We start from the raw sequence: 14274 nt of genomic DNA, 5'->3' as shown, positions 1-14274 counted from the left end.
TCCAAATACACTTTCATGCTTAAACCAATTTCACCAACTTCCAAAAATCATATCCTAGGTTCTAAAATCATGCTAAGACATCAATAAACACATTTCATAAAAACATAATCTCGTCATAACAATAAAAATGCCAAAACACCAAGTTTAAGGTCTAAAAGGACCAACTCTTGATGTTCTTGGTCTAATCCTTTTCTAATCAACTCTAAGGACTCCAAAAGTCTATAAACACATTCTTAATATGTTTAAAAATCAATACTAAGTGATAGCATGCTTGAAAAAATAACCACAATCACAAAACTCCTCACCAAACTATCGGATTGCACACTAACTTCAAAACTATGTACCATATGCTTCTTGAATTGGACTAAAAACTCAAGATCCTTGATTTTCATGAAATAAAAATTCAAGAAATAATGAAAATACCTCATATTAAAGTTCTAAACTTGATCTAAGAATGGAATCTAGAATCATATGGCAAGAGTTTCGTTCAAACTTAACACATACCCAAAAGCCTCTAGATTGGGTCTTAAACAAACTTTTGCACGTATAAAAATTATTCCATTATGATCGAAACCAATATTCTCCAAAATAAAACTCCTAACACATAGATAAAAATCTTAAGAACATCATATGTGAATATCAATACAATTGGAACATATTTCCATAACAAAAGATTTCAATTTCACCAAAACATGTATTGTTTTGACACTTCCAGTTATCAACTTTCTAAAATCACGTAAAGCTCTTTATAAAAATTATTAATATGCAATAAATATAAAAATAACTTGCATATTAACATGTTAAAAGTTCACCACATCAAGATCTACCCAAGATTCCATCAAAAACTTCATCAAAAAATTACAATTTCACACAACACTGAAACTGTCGCCTAAAATGACCTTTGCATGTTCAAACCTAACTTTCACCAATCAATACTCCATGAAATATTACCCAAAATATATTAGTGGAAACTTGACTCAAAGAGGAGCAAAACACATGAAGGAAGATCCGCGAGAATTGTAACTCTCGTCATTGTGGTGGGACTTTGGGAAATAGTTTTTTTTTTTTTAAAAAAGCCTACAATTACTAAACCTTTTAAAAAAAATTATTTCCTCCCTAGGATATAAAAGATTTTATGTTTAAAATTAAAGCCTATTTCGTAAATTAAAAAGGAGTTTTTAGCGGTATTCATTAGATTAAAAATACAAAGTTCTTTTAAGAATATGCTTTTATACATTACAAAAAATATGCCTAGGCTTCTGTCACCTTTTCCTAGGGTCATGTTTGTCCTGATGCTTCATCCTCATTTTGTTCCTTGGAGGGGGACGGATATACATAAAAATTAAATGAGTCGAATAATCAGTAGACATTACTTCATACTATAAAAATATATTTACATAGATTTTCATTTATGCATTTATGCATTTATCATTCATCTACATACTTTACATAAAGCATTTATTTCCATTGAAAACATTACAATGTAGGGTTTTTTCTTTAAAACTATCTTCATTCCTCATAAAACGTTTTTCACACCTTGTACATTCATTCATAAAGAAACTAAAACATTCATACATTCAATTAATTGTTATCACTTTTCGTTAATATGTACACACTGTTACGCCCGATGTGTTGGGGTTAGCGGTCTTTTAGACATGGACTCTACTTGTGGTCACATGTTAGGAATCTCTTTCCACTAAGTTGGGAACACTAGGTGCACTACCAATAGAATCGATCCGGCATTGCAATCTACCCCTTTCCTCTTGGTACTGTCATTCATTTCGTCATGGCCATTGTGCAACTTTATACATTAAAGCATTCCTTGCATTTTCTTTCATTCATCAGTCTATTTCATTTCATAAAATATAATTTCATAGCATAAGTATAAACATCATCATTTAAATATCATTTCATAGCATCATTTAAATATCGTTTCATAGCATCATTTAAACATCTTTTCATAACCTCAATCACAAACATCATCATTTTATTTTATGGAATATAAAGACAATAATAGTGGATATAAACAACTATTTCACATGCATACAACTATTCTTGAGGTGCATGAAAAGCGGTTGCTAAAGAAGGCCATTACATACATAAACTTTAAAACATTATTACATTAGCATACTTTCATAAACCATGATTTCATTTTTATGAAAAAATTTCATTTTCATTTTCATATCATTTAGAAAACTCTAGAAGAGTATAAAAATAGTACTTGCCTGGACTCTATGCTATTTTTATTTCATGCAGTCTCATTCATATGCATGTCAGATGGCAACCTACATGCATTCACAACTTAACATCATTTCCTTTTCAAGTACATATGCAACTTAAACTTTAGAACTTGTACAAAACTACCATTGACTTAAACCGCTTTCACTTAAACCTATTCAATCATCCAATCCATCATCCCTACATAAACCTATTCACTAACTTGACATATACGACTTCAACTATACCTCACTTAAAACTTAGCCCATGACACCAAGCAGCACCCACAAAATCATAAATGACATTTCTAAGGATGGTAACCAAATAACAAAAGACTAGGATACAAACTCACTTAAATAAAAGAAAGAAAGAGATATTTACTATAACTCTTATGAGACAGTTACCAAAGTAATAGTGGTTGAAATCCAAGAATTGAGGAGTGAGTAGTGATCAAAGTGTGCATAGCAGCTGCTGCAATCATTGTTGTTGTTGCAGCTCCTAATAGAAGCCATTCCTTGACCTTCAAATGACTAAATCAGCTAGGTTGGATTCCATTATGTTGCTGGTTTTAACTTGGTGTTGATTGTAGGCATGTTGGTTGAGCTTCATAGGGGTTGATTCACGTGAAAAAAATAGCAAACATGACAAGAACAAGGGACTGAAGAGAACCTTTTTATGAAACTGCAAGGCTATGTTGAAGCTAATCCTAGTGCTACTCATTCTTGTGGTGAATCATAGCTACTAGGTGCCAATCCTTTTAGTGCTTTGAAGTTGTGTACTGTGTTTTCTTATAGCTACCATGGAGGAGAAATGAAGGGGACTAAGGGGTAGAGATTTGAAACTTGGTGTGAAATTGAAAGGATAGGCTGGATTTGAAAATAAATTGAGAAAGTTCAATAATTACTACATTGGTCTAAGATTCTCCTGTTGTTGTTTTGAAAATGTTGAGGTGTTGACATTCCATGGTACTTTAAAGAACTAGATAAGGGTTTGGTGATGGTGGTGTAAGGTAGAACCAAGAGAAAGGAGGGTAGCAACTAAGGGAAAAACGAAAAGAAGTGGGGACTAGAATTACAGATTTTCTTGTGCGTAGTTGCTGTCAAACTGTTGCTGAAACATCTCCTAGGGTTTCCTAGAATAATATGAAATCAGTGGCTAAGGATTGAAATGAGAAAATAAAGGAAAGCTAAAGTTTCTGGACTACTTGGATGTTATTTGTTGTCATGGCCACTAAACCTCAGTATTTTTGTCATCACTCTATAATATTATAGTGCAAATAGACTAAAGGATAGGAAGGGAATGGAGAAAAAAGGGTTCTTACCAAGATGAAATGCTCTTGGAAGGGTCTAAGTTAAGATAACACAAGTGTTGAGGAGGAGAAGAAAAGGTTTCTGTCAAATGAAAAGATTTCTAAATTGCTGCTTACTATTTTTCTGGTTTGAATGTTGTCGTGTTACTTTAGTTTTGGACAGAATTAAAAGATGGATCTTACTTGCTACTTTTGTGGCATCTAAGGTAACTGAATGGTGCTTTTAGAAAGTAATTTGGGTGGAGCATCTAACTATTGCATGAGAGAAGGGAAAGTCATTGGTGAAGGGTTGGATAAACTATTACTGTTGCTATTTACCTACTAATATATTAGTTGTTGTTGCACTAGAGTTTTTCTAATTTTGTTATGGGTTTTGGTTGTTCTTTATTAGTGTATCTACTTATTGGTACCTCAATGAGTGCTAATAAGAGCTGGTGGTTATAAAGAAGAAAATAAAGACTAAAGAGAGTTGGAGTTGAAGAGAATAACCCGAGAGCTTGAGCTTCTTGGATGATCTGCTGCTATTTCTATTTTATTTTCTGTTGTTTAGTTCACTAGAGGTAACTATTATATATTGTAGTGACTGAGATACTTTTGAGGTGGTCTTAAAACAAGGTAAATCAGTGGCTAAGGCGGTGAGACTTGAGAGGAAGGAAGATTGAATATTTTCCTTGCTAATGCAACAAGATTTTCTGCACTTGTTTGGTGTAATCTATGGTTGTTCACGTCGATTTAAGCTTGAGAAGATGGCTCACGAGTACACACTGATTTCTATTGGTTTGATATATAAAATGGAGGTCTAAACCTAATAAAAAAAAAAACACATAAACACATTCCCAAACCAATACAATCGTCATGTTTCACAATTTCCCAACCTCCACAATCCCAACACTTTACATGGCATCCAACTCTTTCATAAACTACACAATTATCCCATTACTTCACACAGAACAACCATATCACAAACTTCACACTACACACAACCACATCACAAACTATCATAAACTTATTACTACACACAACCACATCACAAACTAGACCATTCACAGTTCACAACATAGAGAACATTTCACAATTCACACGACAGTAGTACAAAGTTCACAATTCCATCAGCAATTATTTCAAGGTCAACCCATAGAACCACTTACAATGCTAAAGGGATTTATGAATGACTGAGGCGTCTTGAACTCTGCTGCTAGCCACCGACATTCCATCAGCAAGTGACGCACTGCTTGAACAGTTGGTGGTGTGGGTGACTAGAGCAGAGGATGAGAAACAATGTATGTGTGCATGCGCGCGCCTGTGATGTTCCCTACGGTTGTCCAAGGTAGTCGAAACAAGCAGTGATGGAGGGACTATGGTGGAGGCTAGCCATGGACGGTGGTGTTGTGCTGAGGAATAGAGATCATAGTGGCCGGTTTCGGTTGGTGGCTAGGAAACTCATGATAGGGTGGCTTATGGCGGTTGCTGATTGAGCTACATTATTGTATATTTTATACATTTAAAACCAATATATTTTTAACTGTTTTATTATTTTATTATTGATTTTAGATGAAAAAAATAGTTAAGAGGCATAAATCCAAGTTGTGATTTAAATTGATTAATAGCATAATCTATGCTTAATTTTATAACTTTTGATTTATTTGGGCAATATTTATTCACATGCACAACACACTTCTAATATTTTATTCTTCATTTTTTGTCTAATTTTATTTTTATCTTTACTTATTTATTTATTTTTGTCTAGTTTTATTTTTTTTTCTTTAATTAATTTTTTATTTTTTTATCTAGTTTTATTTTTATTTTATTTTATTTTTTTATCTAACTTTTTATTTTTCTATTTTACAGCACCCTCTAAACAACATGTCGTTTCTCCTAAACATAAAATCGACTTGTCGTTTAGATCTACAAGTGAAATATCTCTCCTCATAAACAACAAGTCGTTTTTTCCATATATGAAAACGACATGTTGTTTATATCTACAGTCAAGATTGTTCTCTTCTAAACTACATGTCGTTTTGGTCATCTTCAACCTTCAGCATATCCAGCAGCACAACCGTGAGTTTCCATGCAACCTCCAGCCACTCTTCCGCACGTCCACCTTACACCACCATGCACCTCCACAGCAACACCAAGAGCCACTCCCAGCCACAGTTGGGCCACCACCATGCACGGCCTACACCCGTTGCCTAGCTGCACTGCATCCGGCCAGCCTCCTCCTGGGCACGTCATCATTTCGCCACCACTGCACCTCAACTCTGCCATGTGAAGCAGAAACCTTCACCCATGAACGCATCGTGAGCCACCGAGAGTAACCCAATGCTGCACTGCTCCTTCACACAGTAACGTCTCCTCCATTCAAACTTTCATGCGCAGCCCACAGCTTCCGCCGTCGTGCCCAGTCCATGCATGTGAAGCCTCCAAGCATGCCAACGCCATTTCTCTGCGGAGATGGTGTTTCTCTGGAAACAAAAAGAAGAGAAACGAAACAAAAGAAACAAGAAAAAAAAAATAAAGAAGAAATGCGGACGCACACTGGGGAAGTTTTCGACAAGATGAAGAAATGAAGAAAAGAAAATGCTAAGGCGGAAATTCACAATGGAACCCACACGCGGGAAACAAAAGAAGAAAAAATGAAAAGAGTTACTTTCGGTTTGGAGGCACGCGAGGACACGAAGAATTTCGGTGGAAAAGCTGGCCATTTTGTTTGGACATGAAGACAAGGGCAAGACAAGGACAAGGGGAAAACTGACTTAATTTTTGGTGAGTAGTTAGTTTTGTGTAATCTCGAGTGATTTCATTTTTCAGTTTCAAGTGAGTTGAGAGTTAGTTTTTAAGTCAGTTTTTATTTTCCTTCAAGAGTTTTTAGTCAGTTTTAGGTTGCGTTTAGACGTTGAGTTGAGATAAAAGTTAAAAATTGAATAAAATATTATTAGAATATTATTTTTAATATTATTATTATTTTGAGATTTGAAAAAATTAAATTGTTTATTATATTTTATGTTGAAATTTGATAAAATTGTAATGATTAGTTGAGATGAATTGAAATGAATTTGAGATCCAAACGTACATTTGGATGACAAACATCTCTCAACTCATCTCAACTCATCATTATAACTTTTTCAAATCTCAACATAAAATATAATAAACAATTCAACTTTTTCAAATTCTAAAATAATAATAATATTAAAAAATAATATTCTAATAATATTTTATCATCTCAACTCAACTCAACTCAACTCAACTCACTTTAACATTCAAACGCAACCTTAGTCTTACGGTTCTTGAGTGAATTTCATTTTCCGAAGACAGTTAATTTTGGGCTTGGGTTTGTTTAGTGAGTGAATTTTCAGTTCTCTTTGAGGAATGTTTTGAGTTTATTTTATATATTTCAGTTGAGAGTTCATTTTATTTTATTTGAGAGATCATTTTAATTGTAAGTTTAGATTTTTGGGTTGGAGAACGTAGTCTCCATTTCCAAACATCAAGTTTATTCATTACAATTCATGTTCTTATTTAATTTCAGTTTAATGTCATTTATTTTTATGGCACTTTTAATTTCCTGCAATTTAAATTAATGTCATTTAATTTCCTTGTACTTTTAATTTCCTGCAATTTAAATTTATGTCATTTAATTTCCTTACACCTTTAATTTATGTTCATTTAAATTACTATCATTTATTTTTCTCGCACCTTTAATTCTTGCAATTTAAATTAATGTCATTTAATTTTCTTACTCATTTAAATTTCAGTCAATTAATTTCAGCAATTTTAATTTACTATCTTGCATTTTACTTTCTTACTTTTCATCTTTGCATTAAAAAAAAAAATCCAACATTAATCTAGTCCATAACTAGTGCCATTTTCATTTCCATTGCACTCGTCCATTCATTCATTGCAAGGGGAGTTACTTTTCCCAATGATTAATTTCGTTGGAAAAAGTCCTATAAATTGCCGCCCCTACCTTTTTCTAACAATTTACACCTCAATGCATGTTCGTCAATATTATTCATCCACTTCTGATCTACCCAACGATTTATAGGTTGTTATAGAAAGTATGTGAAAGTTGTAATGATTAGATTAAAAAGTTGATAATATGATATTGAAGTTTTATATTTGAGTGATATTTAGCAATAAAATATCTGATAATACCTTGTTATACAAACAAGACCTTAACTTAATGTGCTAGCTTCACCATCCCGATATGAAAAAATTGCTTACAACTATATGTTGTGTCAAAAACTGCTAAAGTGGTGTGATGATTCGCTCATTTTTCTCTCAATTGGTCACGAGTCTCACTTTTGCATGTTAAATTTTGAAGTCGTGTTTTAAATCTTGTAAATTATTTTTAAATGGGACCCAGTGTTTTAACGTCTTTGAAATATTTTAAATGTCCAAAATTATTTTTAAAAGGGGTATTTTCGGTATTATTGGGTCAAACCTAATTTTAATGTAAGTCTCTTTATATTTGCCCAGAAAATAATATAGCTTTAGAAAATCATTTTATTGAAATGATTTTATTTCTTTAAGAATATTATTGAATATTCATTATTCTATATATGTTAAAAACTATATTTACTTAGATGATTTTATTTCTCTTAAAGACATTTAGAGAACTTTATTATTTTATTTTATGATGAAAAATATTAATTTGAGACTAGGAAAACAAAGTGGGATTTTAAATGAAATCCCATTGCATTTCTATTTTATTTTCCTACTATATAGTTAATCATTTTAAGTGTTTAAATCTCCACCCTTAGATTAAATTATGAACCCTAGGATGTAGAGCTGGGATTAAAAACCCCAAGGAAAACTCAAATTTCCTCACTTTTTTCCTTCCCTCTCTCTCCTCCTCTCCTTCCAACCGATGCCCCCTTCCCCAATTCCCTCTCTTCCTCTCGGCGTCTATATTGCGGCTCAGCCCTAACCGCCACCACTCGTCAATGGCATCACCCCTCCACCATCACCCCACGCCGAACCCTCCTCCTCCGACCAGCTCTCTCTCTCTTCCTCCCCGAATCAGCCTTGTAGCCCTCTCTCTCTTCTCCCTTCGATTTCCCTCATCCACGCCACCACCGCACTGCCACCGTGAACAGCCCCTCCAACAACCCTCGCCGGCCAGTTGAACCCCCCATCCTCTCCCTCGCTGTAGCTCTTCCTCTCCCTCATGATCTCTATTTTCTCCCTTGGGTTCTCCATCGTTGCTACAGCTCCACTCTAGCCTTAGCTTAGCACCACCATAGGCCACTCCTCCACGCCGTGGTGCCCCCACTGCTCCACACCAACAGCCCCACGCCTCTCTCTCCCTCACGGATCTAATGCGATTTGGTGTGTCGCCGCCAGCCACGACCACCCAAGGTTAGCCCAAGGACACAACCCGAGCACCACCGTGCCCAACCAGTATAGGCTTTACCTCCCTCTCTTTTCCCCTTCGGCCTCTAGCACCCACGCACACCCCCACCACAGTACACTACCAAACCAACCACGGACCACCCCTCTCCACCTTCTGTCGCCACCACAAAGCCCTCTAAACCCTAGCCACCCAAACAACCTTGTCTTAGGGTCACGGCAGTGACCATCATGCCTCAACCGGCCCTTCCTTGCAAGTGCGTAGCCGCTGCCACAGGACCTTACCGGACAGCAAGTGATGCAATGGGTCAACCCTGATGCATGGTATAATCTTTCACCCTTTCTCTCGACAGTTTAATTATTGTGAAGCTTGATTGTGTTGTGGACTGTTCTATTGTTGTGAAGTGCCTAGTGTTGTGAACTATGACGTATTTGTGAAGTAATGGGACATGTGAAGTGTGTGTTGTTATTGTGAACTGTTGGAAACTTTGAACGGTGTTGTGATGTAGTTGCAATGTGACCGTGTAGTTTGAAGTGATTGGAATCACTGTGTAGTTGTGTTGTGTCTGTAAGTAGTGTGAAGTGAAGGAGTTGTGCAGTTTTGACATAGTGGTGGTATGGCTTGATGTTATGAAGTGAAGGGGATTAAGTGTAGAGGCATTGATGTGATCACTACGCAGTTTGCGTAATGGTCAGATGCCATGTGAGGTGATGGGATCACTCTACAGTTTGGAGTTGCGAACTGTGTAAAGTGATTGGATGCGGTGAGTTTGGAAGTGGTTGTAAGCTATGTGATGTGAATGGATGTGTAGTTGTGAATGAGGGTATATCGTGTAAAGTGTTGGGTTAAGTTAAGTAGTTGAACGGGTTGTATGAAGTGTCATGTTGTATGGGTTTGTGTAACATCCCCTTTCTTAGGGGTAGGAATGTCATGTACATACGTAACTAAGCCAGGTAAGAGACTTGCATAATTTTAAAAAAAAAACATTGTTCATTCCAAAAGAAAATTTAAGTTAAACCATTTTAAAAAAAAACATAGACATATCCAAGTTTCCAAACCAACTAAATTAAAAGAAATCATAAATATAGTCTAAGGTTCTTCAGTCCGCTCCTTCTAAACTTGGCCCACCTGCCTGTAGTCCTCATTCTCCTCACCTGGTGGTAAAAAAAAATGAGATAAAACTAAAATGAGTCGAAGACTCAGTAAGAACTCATCACAACGTAAACATAATAATTAAAAGGCTTTAATAAAATTTTCATACTAAATAAAATTCTTGTCATATCATGTTGAATAAACTCATGCCATACAATGCTCATGCTCATGCTCATGCTATGCATGACTGTCTTGACTCATCTGATGATATCTAGATCTTAAATCTATCTTGGAAAAGACATGTGCTCCTTGTAGCTGATCAAATAGATCATCAATCCGGGGTAAGGGGTATCTGTTCTTAATAGTCATCTAATTCAATTCTCTATAATCAATACATAATCGCATAGACCCATCTTTCTTTTTCACAAAAAGTACTGGAGCACCCCATGGGGAAACACTGGGGCATATGAAACCTTTCTCCAATAGTTCCTGTAATTGATCCTTGAGTTCTTTTAATTCAATTGAAGCCATTCGATAAAGTGCTTTAGATATTGGTGCGGCCCCTGGAACGAGGTCTATTGAGAACTCAACTTCTCTATCCAGGGGTAGTCCTGAAATATCATCTAGAAATACATCTCTGAACTCTCTAACCACCTCTATATCTTCCAATCTAAATCCATCCGCTGGTGGTGAAACCAGACTCGCCAAAAATCCTGTGCAACCTTGTCTCAACAATTGCACAGCCTGCATTGCCGAGATAACACGTGGTGGAGAACTTTCTCGTGGTGCTTGGAAACTGAACTCTTCCCCATTTTTGGTTTTAAAAACCACCGTCTTATTGAAGCAATCAACACATGCACGATTCTGGGATAACCAGTCCATTCCCAAAATTACATCAAATTCAAACATGTTAAATATAACTAAGTCGGCAGGAAGAATCCTCCCTTGAATCTCCACCAGGCAACCCACTAGAACATAACTGCAATTGATATGTTCTCCCGAAGGCATAATAACAGACATATTAGTCTCTAATGGTCCAGGCAACTTTTCATACAACGATGCATAATGATTTAAAATAAAAGAGTGTGTGGCACCGGAATCAAATAGAAAAGATGCATAACGAGAAAACAACATCAATGTACCTATATGAATAGCATAACGACTTAGTACTATAAGGATCATATAGAATATGCATCATATTTTGTATACATCTAAGCTTAGGACAAGGAAAGGTACCTGTGACTACATCATTTGACACCGCAGCGTCATCAAGGGTGAGGGAATATACATGTGCTGTAGCTGTCATCTTCTGTCCTCCACTCTTTCCTGGTTTCCCGAATTTCTTCATAGGGCAATCATGAGCTAAATGGTTCGGCTTCCCGCACTTGAAGCACACGTCTGGCCATATAAACATTTTCCCATATGCTTCTTCCCACATGTTGAACATGTAGGATAAGTCTGTCCTCCTATCTGTGGCCCTGGACGACTATCATGGTGAGGCTTCTTATTCCTGTTACGTGTAGATTGGATAGGTTGTGACTATTGCTAACGCTTCTTCTGATTATTATATTCGATACTCTCCAGGATACCTTCTTCAACAATAGCGGCTCGATTCACCAACTCAGAAAAATTTCGAATCTTAAGGGCACGTACTCGATCTCTAATTCTCCAGTCCAGACCACATTCAAATTTCTCAGCTTTCTTTTCTTCATCTGGAATCAGATAACTAGTGTAACGAGACAGCTCCATGAATTTGGTGGCATATTGATCAACCTTCATCGTTCCCTGTGTGAGGTCCATGAACTGACGTGCTCTAGACTCTCGTAAAGACTGTGGAAAGAAACGATCCAGGAATACCTCCTTAACGCGCTCCCAAGTAATGGGGACTCCTTCCCCTAGTTCATTCTGTAAAAGTGCCCGAGTTGACTTCCACCAGTTGTTAGCTAGGTCTGTTAGGTCGTATGTTGCATAAATAACCTTTTGATCATCTGTGCAGAACAACGCCTCAAAAATCTGCTCCAAACATTCAATCCAACTATCCGCATCCATAGCATTTAACCTGCCATCAAAGGTTGGGGGGTGCTGACTAGAAAACTGCTCCAACGTACAGCCAACTTGCAGTGCCCTAGGTGTAGCGTACTAACCAGTAACCATTGATTGGAAAAACTGAGTCGTTGCTGCGACCAAAGTGCTACTAAAAGTTGCCCCAATGAAAGGGATAATGAGATTTGGTAAAAAAGGAAAACTGAGTCTGAGGTATATAGGCTCTTTTGAAATTTTAGAAAGAATAGGACTTGTAGCGTACAAATTGGCACTCCCACCTCAATTATCTACTATTCATAATGTGTTCCATGTCTCTATGCTTCGGAAGTATGCCCCGGACCCCAGTCATGTGTTGGAGCACGAGCCTCTTCAGATTAGAGATGATCTTACTTATGAAGAATTTCCAGTGAAAATATTAGCACAGAAGGATCAAGTCATATGCAATAAAACTATCAAAATGGTGAAAGTACTTTGGAGTCATCACACAAAGAGAGAAGCTACATGGGAATGCGAAGAAGATATGAAGGAAAAATATCTCTATGTATTTTAAACGAGGTACGTTCTATCTCGAGGACGAGATTTCTTTTAGGGAAGGAGATTTGTAACGGCCACGATTTATTTATTTAAGTTAAAGATTTTAAATTATTTTATTTTTATGTTTATATTATTAATACCACTATTATTACTAATTTTAATCCTTAATTATTTCCTTAAAAACTTTCAAATTTTTTCAGTCGTTGTTTCCGTTTCTATTCCTCGAATGATGTCTTCAATTTTCAGACGTTACATAGTAAATAATCAAATTCTTCAATTTATATTCCATAATTTCCGTAATTTCAGCAGTGCAGTAAATACCCTACCTTCTTTATTCTCCATTTCTGTCCTTTTATATCAAGCAAAAGTTTTTCTTGATCTCATCCATTGTTCTGCAGATTAAAAAACAAAATATCTTGTCCGTGCTCGGCCTTTTTTTTTTCCTCTGGTGGTAAGCCTCACTGGTTGCCCTTTCCTTTTCCTTTCTTCTAATAGTTTTTGTCAATCTAACAAACAAGTATTTTGCTTACCTTAGTTTTTGCTCCACCGTGCCTGTTGGAAGAGGTAGATCTCTGTCCAGCCGTCGTTTCGTCGCATACCTTCCTCTCGCACGAAGTCGCTTTGTACACTGTCAGCTTTCAAGTTCTTCATTGTCTGGGTTTCTTTGAGAATAAAATCTTGTCTGACTGAAGCTCATAGATATAAGTGCTAATCACTACTCTTATGGCTAAATTGACATTAGTGCCCTTATGTAAGGTTTATCTTTGTTTTCCAGAATATTTCATCCTTGTCTTTTTCTTGGCTTGGTCTCTTTTACTCAAATTTATGCACGGTTTTTATACTTACAGAAAGTCAATTACGTATAACTTTTTTATTCCTAGTTGCTTTTTTCTTCTCTGTTGTTAGACAAGATGTGTACGAGAAGATGAACATAAGCTGTCATATGTGCATAGAGGTAGATGAGGTTTTAAGCTGATTTTACAAATTTTCCCTTTAAACAATACATTTTTAATTTACATTAGAGGTCTCCGGAAGCCTCGTGGACCAGCATGCAGAATCATTTTATGTTTTCGACTTTTGAGGTGAATTCTATTTAAAGAATTTATATTTCAAAAAATAGTCAAAAATCTTATTTCTAAAAATAAGTAAGAGTTAAATTATGTCATTTGGTATTTTTTTTAATAAATCAGATTACTACAATATATATATATATAAGAATTCAGATTTTGATTCTTAATTATTTTGAATACAATTAAATCCAGTTTTTTAATTGAATTTTCTTTGACTTGTTTAATAAAATTGTAATAAGTTTTAAATTATGCTACTAGGTATAATTGGAAGATTGAATATGATATTAATGTTTAAATAATTATATGATACTAGTGTGCATAACCGAATATTTTTAAATTGCTTTCCTTCGAATGTGGTTTATTTAGTGGAATACGATGATATGTTTTTCTAGAAAATTAGTGACGACTAGTGCTTCATATAGGTAACGAACTACAAAGTGAGGTTGTGAAAGCATCGCTAAGAGGTAAGTAATTTGATCACAAATTAAGATTAACATATAGTTAGACTATTACTATTAAAGCCAGTTCTTTGATAGTCGTTCTTTTTATGTACCAACCATGTTACGATCTATATAAGCATTTCAGTCATCATAGTATATGGTCATGTTAATTTTCTGCATCATGTTCAGGTTCAGCATTTTATATTATTTATATTAGTA

At 35.6% G+C, this 14274-nt stretch overlaps 1 long non-coding RNA gene across 2 annotated transcripts; it reads right to left on the bottom strand.

Moving 5' to 3' along the window:
- Positions 1-9870: 9870 nt before the first annotated feature.
- On the bottom strand, positions 9871-13227 carry LOC108997996. Of its 2 annotated transcripts, none has more exons than XR_001997254.2 (3): positions 13076-13227; positions 11205-12396; positions 9871-10030 (listed from the first exon to the last, which is right to left on the bottom strand). It is a non-coding gene; the product is annotated as an uncharacterized LOC108997996 (long non-coding RNA). The 2 variants fall into 2 exon arrangements; XR_001997255.2 differs by lacking the exon at positions 13076-13227 and having other exon boundaries at positions 11205-12162; positions 12290-12615.
- Between the last annotated feature and the right edge of the window lie 1047 nt (positions 13228-14274).

This window comes from Juglans regia, chromosome 2, assembly GCF_001411555.2.
Source record: "Juglans regia cultivar Chandler chromosome 2, Walnut 2.0, whole genome shotgun sequence".
In the NCBI taxonomy this organism is placed as follows: Eukaryota; Viridiplantae; Streptophyta; class Magnoliopsida; order Fagales; family Juglandaceae; genus Juglans; species Juglans regia.
This window is presented reverse-complemented; position numbering and strand designations above follow the sequence as displayed.